Source organism: Rhyacophila brunnea, unplaced genomic scaffold, assembly GCF_057557595.1.
Source record: "Rhyacophila brunnea isolate RB1 unplaced genomic scaffold, BYU_Rbru_1.0 scaffold_9, whole genome shotgun sequence".
Taxonomy (NCBI): domain Eukaryota; kingdom Metazoa; phylum Arthropoda; class Insecta; order Trichoptera; family Rhyacophilidae; genus Rhyacophila; species Rhyacophila brunnea.
In genome coordinates this window covers 40255254-40270938 of record NW_028233361.1, presented here as the reverse complement: position 1 = coordinate 40270938, position 15685 = coordinate 40255254, and the positions used below count along the sequence as shown (strand labels likewise).

The window sequence follows — 15685 nt, the reverse complement described above, 5'->3', positions numbered from 1 at the left end:
TGATTCTAGTCTAGTATAAGTGAAGCCGGTAAAAATATAGAAAAGCTTTAGTACAATCAGACATGCATAAATAACTTCAAGTCGGCAGTAATCTTATCTAACTCTCATGGTAACATTCTGCAACTTGAACAAAATAAGTATATTTATTTGACTGATGATTCTGGGGCGATACAATTTAAACAACAACACTAAGTTGTCTTTCATCAAGAAATATTCAATTTCCCAATCGTCACGAAAATTATAAGTTTTTATCTTGGGCACTTATTGCCCACTAGGCGACGGCGAGAGGAAACAATGCCTCGGTTTTAAGCGCGGGGATATTCTCTTTCTCTCACTCCTGTGGCATGTCGTGAGTGATTCAATACGAATCACGTGTTACGACGAGGTCACGTTGGCTTCCGTGACATTGAGGAGCATCCCCAAAAATAATAGATAAAATAATATGCAATAATATTGTGTAGACATCTGTTGTGCAAGTCTATGGTAAATTTGACGTAACTTCTAATGTTTCTGTAGTAGTAATATGACGTTTTTTAGAATATTTCTTTGCAATCCGCACTATGCAATAAGACTAGTGCGTATAATATAATAATATATTGTATTATTTAAACAACATCCCTACAAGTAGAAGTCACCGCGCGCAACTGATTTGGTTAAACGGTTAATGCTTTCCCTTTAAAACAATGAAATTATATTATATATTATTACAATAATTGAATGTATTTATCGCTTTTAAAATCTTCACCAATAATTTCCAATTGACACTGCACATGCCTGCAGTAGGTACATGAACATTTTTGTCAATTGACTTTTGTGTTATCTATTCGTATTATCATATCTAGTGTCTTCTGATATTATATGACATGTATGCATTATACGTGGCCTATCTTCAATCTTGTATTGTTTTGCATTGTCTCAACGATCAATTTATATTTTATGGCGCCTTTGTCATCTTGTTTGGATGACTTTGCAGCAATGTCCGATAATAATTTATTGTTGACATTTCAACAGTTTGTTTCTCTTGCTCGCATGCACCCGGATAAAAACAAAGGGTTCTCAGAATCGTTTGTTATTGATGATTACGACGAAGCGTTGATTAATCATATCGGAAGGGGGAGACTTTTCTTGTTATTAAATTAATGATGGACGTATTTGTTGCAAAGCGTTGTCTTGAATTCGCAAAGTAAACTGGGAAGTGGAAATTTTAATTTTAATAAATACTGCGAAAAATATTTTTTTTGTGTAGAATCAGTGTTCCGCAACCTTTTCGGTACCGTGGACCCCTTACAATGTGTGTGAAGTTTCGCGGAATAAAATGTGTTATTAAAACCACAGGGTTGGAGGGGACCCTTTTTTGAGTTGCTCCGCTCCGAGACCTAATACTTGCTCCAGCTCCGCTCCAGGGCCTGCTCTGCTCCGTGTAAAAAGTTTATGTAGTTTAGGTATTAGGTATACGTATCATCATCATCATGGGCGCGACAACTCGGTGTGGGTCCTGGCCTCCTCGAACAGCTCCCTCCACCTGTCCCTATCCAGTGTGGCCGCTTTCCAATTTGGTACCCCAGAATACAGCAGTCACTGGCAGCTCCATCCAACCAGCGAATCTTTGGCCTCTCTTCTTCTACGTCCTATTGGATTGCTGGACATCACTCTCTTTGTTGGTTAAGTGTCATTCATAAAGATATTCAGGGCTCGTTCATTTCGCAGAGTTAATGTCCAGGTTTCCGATGCGTAGGCGAGCACTGGCTTTACAAGTGTGTTGTAAAGAGTGCTTTTATACGTATACCAATGTTAAAAAAAATAAAAATTGAGTAGTTTTGAAACAATGTTTATTATTCGACCTTTTCATTATTAATTCTACTAAACATAATAATATCTTGTTTTTCAGTGAAGTATTGAAACCGCACATAATAAAATATTGAAAACATAGATTTCGAATAGGTACTGGTAAGAGAGAGTAAGTTATGGAAACAAAAGATTTACGCGTGGGTAGTTTGTTTGCTATTCTCCATACTGAAGTGTTTTTCGGTTCGAAAAGCGGTAGTTTTGGCAAGCGTAAAGCGCAAGTTTTATGGCAATCCGAAGGTTTTTACTTACTCTATTTCAGTTCGTCTATTTTGTTGGCCACATTGCAATAAAAATACATCGCGCGACTCGCCAGCCTCGACGTTAAATCTGAGTTTTCTTTTGTTATTGTATTGTTCGGAAAATATCTTTTTATTTTGTGTGGGGGGCCGCTAATTTTAACTCGACTTTCAAAACTTATTTTCGACAAATTATGAGCGCTTCACTTATTTTTCATAATATATCACTACGTATTATATTGTTATTTTCTTTTATTTTGGCACTTGACAGTAGTTGTCGAATTTCACACAATTAAACATTAATAAATAAAGGTAGCTAAATTTATTATTAACTACCTTTTTGCATAGCAATATAGCAAATAGACGTGCAGTTTTACGGTACAGCTGAGGATTTGAGGGCTTGAGGATTAGGAAGTGTCAATAATTTTGGCCGATACGATACCGGTATCTGTGGGGAAGGGTGCAGGTAGGCTATTAAGATCGGACATAGATAGTGCACAGTAAAGTCAGTCATACGCAATGACATATTAAATGGACAACTCACTTCATATCGGCGCGCACGAGAAATTGTACATGAAAGTCATTCACAGATGTATAGGTAGACGTCACGTGACCATAGACGTATCCATTTCCATTATGCCATACAAGCTTCGAGAATTTATAGTAATATAACCTTTATTGTAATGGCGTATTAGTGTCATTGCGTTAGAAACAGATAATCGGTTACCTACGACTTCTTGGAGATTAGACGCAAGTGAGCCCAGCGCGTCACAGGCGTCTGTCCAATGGTTTCTGTCATTCAATTGCATTGAATAAACAACCATCAATAGCTTAAAATGGCATTTTATCAATAATAAATAATACTAACACATGAAAAGTGATATCCCATCTTTCTTGGAGTGTTTAGTAGATTTTTTTTTACAATTTTTAACTAGGCATATTGGCATTTTGTAACACAATAATAACGGCGGAGTCGAAACCTGACAGTCAGAAATTTTGTATGGGCAGACACAGCGGTGTCGCCAGACCACTTGCAAGCAGAATGTTCGTTTGAGCGTAGGATACCGATATTAAAATATGAATTTCGCCATCCGGCAGACCCGACACAAAGTGATTGTCATTTTATTTTCCAGATGCTTCGTCCATATTAATGTCATTGGTCATACGTATTTGTTTTCGTTTTCATTGAATTAAAACTTTGAACTAAAGAGTTTTTGGAACTGCTGATTACCATACCACTGTGTGCAATAAAGGAAAACTGACCTGCCACAGGGGTTTTTGGAGACACCTTGATTATCCATAATAATATGCTCTATCTAAAAAGCGGAAATGGATTAAAGAAATAGGATTTTATAGACGTATTAGTGTTTAAAGTAAATTTTTCATTACGTACTTATATATATTTGCACATACTTATACATGTAAATTGTACGTATTACCACAGGGCACAGTTCACCGTGAGCTGTCATACCCGAAAGAGATGGCCGTATAGTTATTCAGAATGATGCGTTATTCGTGGAGCATTGAGATAGTAGTAAAGTTAGAATTTAATTTTCATTAGATTCAATTAGAACATTAATTGGTATCAAATATCTAATTAGAACGCTGTATTTATTATCAGATATTTAATAGGTATCTACGAGTTGACTTTTGAATCATACAGACCTTTATAATTAAGACGGTACTTCAGTGAAACGGCAAATAATTTTCAACTATAGGTGCGACGAAATTTTGGACTCGTTGGCAATCGGAGAGCGAACGTCGATTTGTTTCGTGATGGCGACGGGGGTATCAATTCTTACATCGTTAAAGATGACTAAAAAACGTTACCCATTTACTTGAAAAAGAAAACATGTCAATGGATATATTATTATTGTCACTAATAGAACAATAAACAGAACATTAAATGGACGCATGTTGGATTTATATGACAAATTATATTTCGTTCGGTACGCGTCATTTGCACAATCCGCGCATCGCCTAGCCACAATCTTTTTAGACCATGCCTCAACTGAGGTATAGCCTTAATATAACTAATTTTAAAACTTACATACTTTCTTCCTGGCCTTTACCATGTCTGATCCTAGGAAAGATCATATAGACCTCCAGGAGCGGAGGTTTGTAATAACAGATGTACGTTTTCACGACAGATGGATGTTAGCTAGCCACTGGCTCAACCTATTTGGTTCAGACCCATGATTCAAACCTGGGACCCACGATATTATAAGCCGACGCGTAGGTCGATCGGCCGCCGTGGGCGTCGATTTTTATTACGTGCTTTTAGGTGTTTTATTTAGACATTCTATTTTCGATAAAACATCCGAAGCTATTACAATAATTATTATAAATCCTGACCTGGTATACATCTTACACACGTTTTATTTTGAATGGCTTTGAATATTTTAGAGTAGTACCGACGCTGTTGAAAATATTTCAAGTGTATATTGTCTTTGAGGATCTCTCTAAAATCGGAATTACTTTCCAAGTACAAAATCGCGTCCTCGAGAATCATTTTTCAGTCGTCACTCGATGAAATAATAATATATACTTTCAGGTGGGTGGCGCTCGTTGAAAAAGGTTGAAGAAAAAGCTACATTGATAAGATATTTTTACCGTTAAAATAATTATTTTACCTAAATGGTTTAGTTTAATTTATTATTATAACATTAAATCTCCATTTCTGCCCTAGATAAGGCTTAGAACGGATGTATGTCAACAGATAGCATTGATATACTACTGGATGAATCATATGCTTCTTAAAATGACGCCCGATTTTCAGCGACTCGGCCTTTGTTTAAACTTACTGAGTAAGCCCGATCTAGCTTGCATCTTACTCTAACTAATAGTCAGCGCATGACGACTTGCTCTGTCTGTTTTGCGTTGCAGTCACCCTTAGGTTCACTATTCCAAGAACGCAAATTTAGTTTTACAGCCAGGGCAATACGGGTGAAATTCGGGAATCCATGTTAACGGTCTTAACGCATTATACCTACAGGGAAATATTATAAGACGATATTCGTAATATCTTTTGTGGTACATTTTTAAAATAACACTTGTATGGGAACTGCTCATCTAGTAGTATATCAATGACAGATATACACTTTTGTTAGCACGAATGGTGATGAGGTGGCTGTTAGTCATTCACAGATCCTAACACTAATATTTATGAAAAAAAACGATCACCATTATAATGTTAAATGTTACACTACAATATTCTCACTCATCCTGTAATACACTGTAATACATGATAATTAAAATTAAAGAACGAATTTCTTCTAACTCAAACAGATGTACTTTGACTGTCTCTAAAGTCTTTTAATGATGTTGGTTCTAGTTGAGTTCACTTTAACTTTTTACCGGTTGCTTCTTTTCATTAGGGCTTATTTACACGGGCTTAGTACTAATCATCAGTAGTCGGTAGTCTCGCTAGCCACTAAGCTACTTCAAACGCTAAGTAGAGTTCGAAAGTGCATTAGTTGCACAATAGCAAATACAAAAATGAAAAGACACATTCTCCTGCGTGTATTCGTAGTTGTTTCTGGGGCGGTTTTAACATTGCGAGTCCAAGTGGGGTTATAGTGGATGTACGTATTAACGATTAGTAAATAGGACGGGTTTCTATTAACTCGTACTCACATTTTTACGCAATGCTTATTACTTGTTAGCGCGAGGGATGGTTTCCAATCCTGGTGTCCTAATAAATTTGAATTTACATGCGCATGCGCCTGCCAATTACCTACGTGGTCGCAGCCATGATTTATTCTGGATCGGAACCGTTTCCTCGTGTCAAGCCTATCAGGCACCATTAGCGAGGGGTGCAAGATTAGTAAATGCGCTCCCTAAAGACATATACATTGTCAGTGATTTACTTTGCATTTTTTTTTTGAAACTTTATTTTATTTTTCTGTATTAAATTGTACTTAAGTAGTATGTTTTGATTTAATTTGTTTTTGTGTTGTTATTATTATTATATTCTATATTGTAATATTTGTTATAATGTAAAGCTCATGTTGTGTACGTCTTGAATTTAGATTTGTTACGTCCACAATGTTTTGTATTCTTAAATAAATAAATAATTCGGCCTTTTTACACGTGTCGGTATTAGTGCGAAGTCGTCTAAATTTTCGATATAGAATTTCTACCGCGTTTCTAAAAATAACACTCAATATACTATTAAGGGGATTTTTTCAATAAGTTAGCAATTCGATAAGTAGGCATTCGTATCGATCGAGCGGGAAGGCAGTTCTCCCCGCGTGTAAAACTTATCAAATCCATGTAAAACGGCCGATAAAACACGCCGGAAACATGAAATATTCACGTATAAAGAATCTCCAGAGGTGCTTTAAGTAATTTACGTTTACGGTAAACGTTTTGTAGGACTTCTGCAGAAACTTTTTAAATCGTTTATGTCGACTTCATAAATTATGACAAACGTCCTTTTGGGGTGGGGTATTTGAAGTAAAACTTTTGATATTTTGCGCCCTGCAAGAAAACTTCTTGTTTGAGTAAGGCTTTGGATATTATGAGCTAATTGATTTAATAATTCATACAGGTAATAAGCAGGTACAAGACGTAGTCTCTTGCCTTGCCTTTAGAGGTGATTAAGAATTCACTTAAGATGTAAGGCTAATGCATACAGAGAATCTACGCGACTTACTTAAATCTTAAACCAAAAAAGCAAACAAAATAATGCTTTCCCGATTTGGTATACTCTATACCAATGATACTCAACCTTTTTTTTCTTCGGGCCAAATAGATATATTTTTAAAGTAACTCGGGCCGCATCACTACTGGTGTGACGAAAAAAATCATGAAACACCCCCTTTTTTACAAAACATTTTTGATATTTTAAAAATTATAAACAAAAGTAATGTGTATGCAAGCGTTTATTTCAAAATTAAAAATTATGTTCCTGATAATAAATGTGTTCCGGGCCGCACATAAAAGCTTAAAGGGCCGCATGTGGCCCGCGGGCCGCAGGTTGAGTATCGCTGCTCTATACAATCTCGGTTTATTTCATAAAATCAAAAGTCAATGTCTATATACCTACTATCAAAATACTATAAACTGTATAAAGATTTGGTTGGCACAATTACGGTCGGCGTCATCCCTATATTTCCCTCCTACCTCAAATCCTGTTTATTGTCGCAAGTCCAGGCGCAACTCAGTTATAAGTCAGCAGTCGACCTTGATTGAATAACATTTAGTTACCTCAAGGCTTGTTATAGTTTGGCCCTCGTTATCGAGTAATAATTCAAAGCGCATACAGACTGATTCAAACAGTTAATAGCAGACCGTCGTGGAAACCATAATTCTATTCGAGTCTCCTTGCAAACTCAGTAAATCGAATCACCCGTGTCCGTTTTACCGGCGCAGGGTATCTCCACATTTATCATATAAACCCAAGTGTACCGTATGGGTGTCTATTAGGACGTGAGGACATGCACCGGGGACCAGCTTCAGCCAGACAGCTGAACACCAATAGCATCCACATCCACCATGATAATCATACACACATTACAGACCATTATGAAAAGCGCAGCAAGATGAGAATCAGTAATTTTAATGAAAAAAAATATAGATAAATAGTTTTCTAAATTTTGTACGTATAATTTTTACACCCACGATGGCCGCGCGGCTTAAGCGTCGGCCTATAGCTTCGTGCGTCCCAGGTTCGAATCCTGGGTCTGGCAAGTACACATATTGTTTTTTCAATTCGTGTATCAGTCAGAGTATTTTTTTTTTTTTTTTTTATTTATAAAAAAGACTATTACGGCATTACAGCTTTTGGCCAATGCGCCATAATACATAATACATACAAATATATAAAAATATCTTAATTACAAATAACAACTAATATGACAAGAAAGTGGAAAAGACAGCATGTGTAAATATTAAAGAAATATGATAATATATACAATTATAAATTTATCCTATTTAAAACGTCTACAAACATAATATAATTAATAAAAAACAAATCAACCTTTATGGTGCCATCAAATAAGCTAATTGCACGATACACAGCATCATGAAACATAACATCTGTCATGCGACGAGGTATCTTGAAGACCGTGGAGCTGCGAGTGATATTGGTGGGAACATGAAAATTAATATTTGCCAGTATATGCGGATTGTAAATGAACCCACGAAGAAGTAAAAAGAAATGCTTTAAAAGAATAATCACTCTTCGGGTAGACAGGGATTGCATTGATAGCATACCCAGAAGAAAACGAGTCGGGAAATTCATTTTATTGTCATTATCATAAGGAAAGAACCCGTATGTTCTTAAGTAGAGAAATCTAAGAAATCTATTGTGGACTCGATCCAGCTTAATTGTGTGCATGAACCTATTAGGACTCCAAATAATGCTGGCATATTCAAGAATACTCAACACAAATGATACGTATAATGTACGTAGCACTCGGACGTTTTCGAATGATTTTGAAACCCTCATAACAAAACCAAGCATTTTGCTAGATCTAGTACTGATGTTAAGAATATGCTGATTGAAAGTGAACTTTGTATCATACAATACTCCCAAATCTTTTATCTCCGTTACCCTACTCAATATTATACCAGACAATGTGTATGGGAACAATAAGGTGTGCCTTGAACGATTGAATGAAATAATATTACATTTGGAGGTAGCGAATTCAAGTTTATTTAAGATAGACCATTGCGAGATAGCATCTAGGTCAGACTGCAACATCGCACAGCATAATGGGGTTTCAATAGTTCGAAAAAGTTTAAGATCATCTGCGAATAGCAAACAAGAAGAATTGGTTATAACTTTGACAATATCATCAAAAAATATTAAAAACAAAATTGGGCCAAGATTTGAACCTTGAGGAACACCAGAGTTTGTTCTAAAAATCCGCGATTCATTCCCATGGTAATCAACAAATTGACGGCGATTTTTCAAATAAGAAGCAAAAAAACATATTATACTCGTACTATATGACGCGCCAAATGTACAAAGCTTTTGTAATAAAATATCGTGATCAACACGATCAAATGCCTTGGAAATATCTGTGTACACAGAATCAACTTGAATTGACTTATCCATAGAATTTGAAATAAAATTATTGGACCTAATAGGTTGAGCAAGTGGCTGACATCCATTTCTCGTAAAAATAACATCTGTTAATACAAACCTTCACCCCGTAGAGGCGAGGCCCATATGATCCTATTAGGATCGGACATGGTCTTTTTTTTAATTGAAAAAAATATATGTTGAATACTTATACATAATTTGAAAACACCTCAGGCGCGAATCCAGTGGTTACACGTTACAGGTTTAAGTCCCGTCGGGCGTCGTATTTTTTCAATATTATTTTTCTAGTGTGTGTATATCTGAGGTGTTTTCAATTTTTGCATATTCAATACAGATAGATAATATTATATTCTCAAATCATGTGAATTATTCGTTGCATAAAAGAAATAGTTTATTTAAAAAATATGTTTGTAACACCTTGCCTCTACCCTGTACGATCAATTTAATTAACTCATTCGACGCGGATGACAAGGCTGCCGTGAATTGTAAATTATCAAAAAAATATCTCAAATTGCAAGCTTCGTATTTTTCCGCTAGGTGCCTCTTTAAAATAGGCTCAGTGAAGACTTCGCCTTAAGCGGCCGATCGATCCAATTAACACGGTCATTAAAAAGTAATTAAAAGGTCCGCAGCGATTGTGTTAAGTAGTAAATTCGATTTTTTTATGATAATCAGATGATCTATTATTTTATGCATCTGAATCCTCTTTTAATTTGTAGATTAATAAATGTATATTCTTATTTGAATTAAAATTGTATGATTCGATGAAACGGAAAATATAAAAAAAAAAATTTTTTTGGTTCTGACCCCATTCCTTCCTATCAATAACTGTTAATGAATTTTTAAAAATTAAAAATGTCTATGTAACCGGAAGCGGACAGTCTATCAGTTTATCTCACTAATTCATATTAACGAAGTTGTCAGTTTTGAAAGACAAAACTTCTAAATAGTGTTCTTAGGTAAATTTTGGTTTCACCTTTAGACGGCATTATTAACTTCCCAACTTACTTCACATTTGACCCAAAGCGCCGCCTCAAATCCGATGTGCACCGCTATTCATCAAATAAAATAACCCTTATCCCACAAATCCTCGAATATATCACTTAATCCCGGCATCCATCTGGCGGGGTGTCGAACCCCGGGAAGGTGCTCGGCCGGGTTGGCAACCCGAAAATAATTTACGCCCTGCATTTGGCATCGCCATCACTGCATTCCCACGTGACCCGAGTATTCGGGTCGAAGGGGGTGAAATAAATTTCGACCGGTGCGTTTGGCGCCCTCCCGTGCTGCGTGCGCCCTGCGCGGGCTGGGGGCGTTTGCGCGCCCGAATCCCGCCGTGGGATTAGTGAATTATTAATCGGACGAAAGTATTAAATGGGATAGGCAAGGGATGTTAAAATATTAGAGAAAAATGCGATTGTCTGTATTTTCTGTTTTTGTTCTGTATTCAAATTTCGCTTTGTTCTTTTCAAGAGACTCTGTGTTTATCCCTTTGTGAAGTGTGCTAATTCATGATGATAATATAATATACACTGAGTTTATCAGCTATTATTTATTCACCACATATAAATAACGTTTTACGATATGTTTTCATAAGTATTAGAACCGAAATTTTAGATTTAGTTTATGTTATAATATTGTTGTCAATATTGTGTGGTAAAGATAGGAAAGAAGCTGTGTAATGTATAAAATTGATAATAAAATAAATAATATACGTAGAAGGGGTGGGAATATTATTTGATGAGAAAATTGTGAGTACCTACCTACTGAGAAATAATCGGAATTTAAATTTTAATTAAGTAATGCGATTTTGTCGTTATTTTTTTAATTTTATTTTTGTTGTAATATTGCATACGCTGTGCTACGACGAAATGTACCTAATAAGTACATATAATTTACATGCAACCAATTTAGCCACCTGTGCCCTATCTAATTACGACGAAATTAACTAATAGTCTTCTTATTAATACTCATTTTAGCTTTAGCTTTATTTAGTTTTCATATTATATTTTAAATGATTTTTTCTAGTAGGTATGTTTTTTAGTTTAGTAATAAAGAATGTTATATTCTCAAATCTAGGTGAATTTTTCGTTGAATAAAAAAATATTTACTCACTTAATAAAGCCGAAACCATATGAGAGAAACGCGTGTCGTGAAACATTTTTTTAAAATGTGTAATGAATAAATACCATTAGTTTATTAAACTAGTCTCGGGGTATAAGACACGCACAAGGTCATGCCGTTGTAGTATTGCTGCAGGGAGATAGTCGGTCACAATGATAGGCTCCATGAGCCACAAGACACTCATGGACTGCATCCGGGGTAAATTAACTGCTTCCTGACGACCATCAAAGACAAACGAGTTTACTATCGAGCTCGAGTATGCGTATCGTGGTCGTACGTGTGTATTCCTGTGCAACACGGTTCACAGTCTACTTTACATACTTGCCTATCTTTTATGTTACCGATTTGAATTTTTCGCTTTTACACAGATAAGTGTTTTGAATATCTGCGACTGTTTTCCCGTTTATTCTTCTATAGTTCTTTCTATTGATTGTAACTAGACAGTTCATTAGTTATACGAAATTGTGCTAGGCGTATCCCATCAACAACCCCGAGATTTCGTTGTGATCTATAAAGCATAGGGCATGATCATCAAGATGCTGTAGGATTTCGCAGAACTATCACTTATGCTTCGGGTTTACTTTGGCTATGAATTATTTTATACCCCTGTTTATTACCTTGCGAACCCCTCCTGGTCTGCAGAAAAGGTCAACCCTCAGGATGTTTGATTGAATGAACGGGTCGCGCGTGACGTATTTATTAGCGCCCGGGTTGCCGATTTATCTTTTCTGCATACCCTTCGCCGGGCCAAATAGATTTGGATTGAAACGTATAAGTTTTATTATGTGCAGTGTCATCCTTGGTTTATGGTGCTACTGCTGCATGAAGGTTTCTCTAAAGCCAATCATAAAAACAGACATGAATGGTGAAATCTCGGCAGGCTCTAAACTATATTGTGTTTAACGTTTGCCTCGACTATGTTGAACTTATTGTGATGTATTAATACGTAATGTCACAAATAGTGCAAATCGACATCCTACTTTTCCAAGGTGAAAAATTTCTGCTTGCGCCGTTTTATAGTAATGTTGATGGAATGAGTGTACTGGTGGATGTGGATGCTGGGGGGCGGTTGCACGGGCGATCCAGGCACTAACCTTATTGATGTTCAGCTGTGTAGCTGAAGCTGGTCTCTGATGCATGCCCTCACGTCCTAGTGGGCACTCGCACGGTACACTTGAGTTTATGGTAAATGAGGAGACACACTCTACCGGTAACACGGACACAGGCGGTTTGGAGACTCGAATAGAATTATGCTTTCCACGACGGTTGCACTGGACACGCTCGTGGTCTGCACCTACAGTGAAACGGCAAATAATTTTCAACAATAGGTGCGACGAAATTTCTCGCTAGTCGCACAATCGGAGGCCGACGGTCGATGTGTCCGCACGTCGATTTGTTTTGTCATGGCGTCGGATGAAAATATTCTTAAATCGTGTAAGGATGACTAAAAAACTTTACGTATGTACTAAAAAAAAAACATGTCAATGAATATACTATTATTATTAGTAATATAACAATAAACATAACATTAAATGGACGCATGTTGGATTTTTATGACAAATTATATTTCGCTCGGCACGCGTCATTTGCACAATCCGCGCATCGCCTAGTCACGATCTTTTTAGACCATGTTTATAGCCTTAACTTTTCTTATCAGCCTGAATGCGCTTTGAATTACTCGACGGTTTAGCTGTAACAAGCCCCCCTAGATGCAACCGTTGTCTTAAGGTAACTTGATATAACTACCTGTTATTGAATCATGGTCGACTGATGATCCGTAACTCCTTAGTATTTTATTTTTTAATATTTATTATATTTAATATTTTTTGTTTAAGTACTTTGTAACGTCACATTTTCTCTTGAGCCCCCCTCCCACCTTCGTCACAAATCATTACATTATATGAGACCACCCCTAGAGCGTGGTGTCATATATGGACGGCCCCTAAGCCGCGTTCAATTTTTCGCGCGTTAATATATTATGAACTTGTATTCTTTCTGTTTACCTCCCTCCAACGAGCAGTCTGATACTGACATTTATGTACACACAATACACAACCTGCCGCCATGCGAATGTAGCTAATGTTCTGCATTAGATAAAGATTGATAACGAGTATGACTAATGGTGTGATAACTGGATACAATAAAATTTTGTGACAGATAATATTATCAGATGTCAGATCAGATCGCACGAAGCCCTTGCTTTTTTGAGATACGTGATGTTTCAATTTGCAAACATCGCCCGTTTTATGTGTACCTTATTCCAGTCACGAACCACAGAACACAAGGAAATAACACATTATTTGCAAGTATAAAAATCACATTGGCCAAATCTTGCTATTTCCAACGAAGCTTCTTATAAAAGTTTTCACATGTACCGTTTGTATATTTTACTTGTTTTAAGAGAAAAGGAACATAAATTATTTTTCTCAATCGTAAGAAGGTATTTTAATAACATATTATATAATTTGGGTATATAATAAGATTTTTTTACCAATTTAGCCACCTGTACCCTACCTAATTACCATGTCCACATCGCAACAAAGGTGTACCTATGTTAAAAATTCACCTTTATTTCAAATTTATGACAAATTAGATATTCAAGACGTTCACAGCATAACATTTACAAACAAAAAAATAGTCACAGAATTAGGAAAACAGTATAAAGAGTATATACAATATATATATATAAAAAATAGCGTCCACATATCGTCGTTGTTTTGTAAAAAGGGCGAATTAACCAAAATGCTACTTTACAGGAGGGGGGGTTTAAACTTTTGACATTTATTTGTTTTTTACCTGTAGATGATTATAAATATTTAACAAGTTTATAATAAAGCTTAGAAAGAATACTGTCATTATAATAGGTATTATTATATAATATTTTAAAAGGCCTTATATGTCACATTTGCTTTTTATTTCGTAATTTTAATTAATTTAATTTTAGTCGATTATCGTTTTTAAGTACTTTCCTGTGGAGATAAAAATTCGCCGTTTTTACACAACAAAGCTAGTGGGGTACATATTGTATTTTCATTAAAATCTCGATTTCGCCAAAATGGTTGATTCGCCCTTTTTACAAAACACCGACGATATACTCATTCTCACGTAGGTGGAATATATCAACATCCGATGCGATTTGGTTGAACAGAGTTATTATTGGCTTCCGAATTGACACCATATTGGGTTAGTTCTGCTCCCAATTTCTAAGATAAATGTCGATTCACCAATCACAAGATTCCATCCCTGAATTCATCACAACCACTGTACCTAAGTTAGTATCTATTAATAATGAAATTCTTCCAACAAATCAATGTCACCATGTCCTTGTAGTCATGCAGCGTGTATGCCGCATGCTCAACTTATTAGCCTTTAGCATCGAAGCAATACATATTGGATTGTTGAAAACCACTCGTGAATTTGACCCACCCGTGACATACGGATCAAGAGGCGTGCGTTTTAACCTCTGCACCACGGTGGTGGGGGATGATTCTGAATTAGGTAATCTATTATACTCGTAGGCAACCCTTGATGATAAGAGCACCCCTCTCTCACTGTATAAGACGTCGCAAACTTTTTGAAAGCTGAGAAATTGTCCCTCGTAGAGACATCAATCTGTTTCGCAATGTTGCGATTAGGGTCTGCAAATCCGGGATCCCGATCGATCTCTTATGCCGAATTTACGGGATTGAGTCAATGCTAAATTCCGGGACTAGCTTGCAAATGAGTTTTTTTTGAATTAATCAATATTTGAGAATTGAAGAACTTTTTCTTGAAAACAATGAAGCGAAATCACAATAAATCAGAATGAAAATTGTAGGTACCTACTTGTATGGAAAGTAATTAGCTGCTATACAAGTCATTTTCACATTATTTTTTGGGTAAATTACATCCACTTTTCATATTTACAAGTAGTTTTTTAATAAATAATTAAGTATGTTGTTTTTTTAATATCTTACAAATTATATTCTTTCATCGAAATAACAATGACAATAGATTAAATATTGGGTTCAAAAATGGTTTATTGATTGTAAACAATGATTTCGAGTTTAGAAAAATTTGCATTGTTCATTGAATAATTATTGTTGTAACTCACCTCATGACCGAGGATCATAGTCAACATTCTTACTAAACGTGTTTCAATCGTAGTAAAACCATCAAAGACAATGTCGTTAAGGCCATGCATTAGTTGAGGCACGGTCTAAAAAGATCGTCGCTAGGCGATGCGCGGATTGCGGGTGGCGGGTGAAAATGACGCCTGTCAAACGAAATATTAATTGTCATATAAATCCAACATACGTCCATTTTATGTTCTGTTCATTGTTCTATTAGTAACAATAATAATATATTCATTGACATGTTTTCTTTTTAAAGTAAATGGGTAACGTTTTTAGTCATCTTTACACGATTTTAGAATTAATTGACC

The 15685-nt window shown here is 35.9% G+C and overlaps 1 protein-coding gene across 2 annotated transcripts in view; it reads left to right on the top strand.

Annotated features, from left to right (window-relative positions):
* Window positions 1-15685, top strand: part of Arl4 (ADP ribosylation factor-like 4) — a 219214-nt gene that overhangs the window by 143333 nt on the left and 60196 nt on the right. The window lies entirely within an intron of this gene.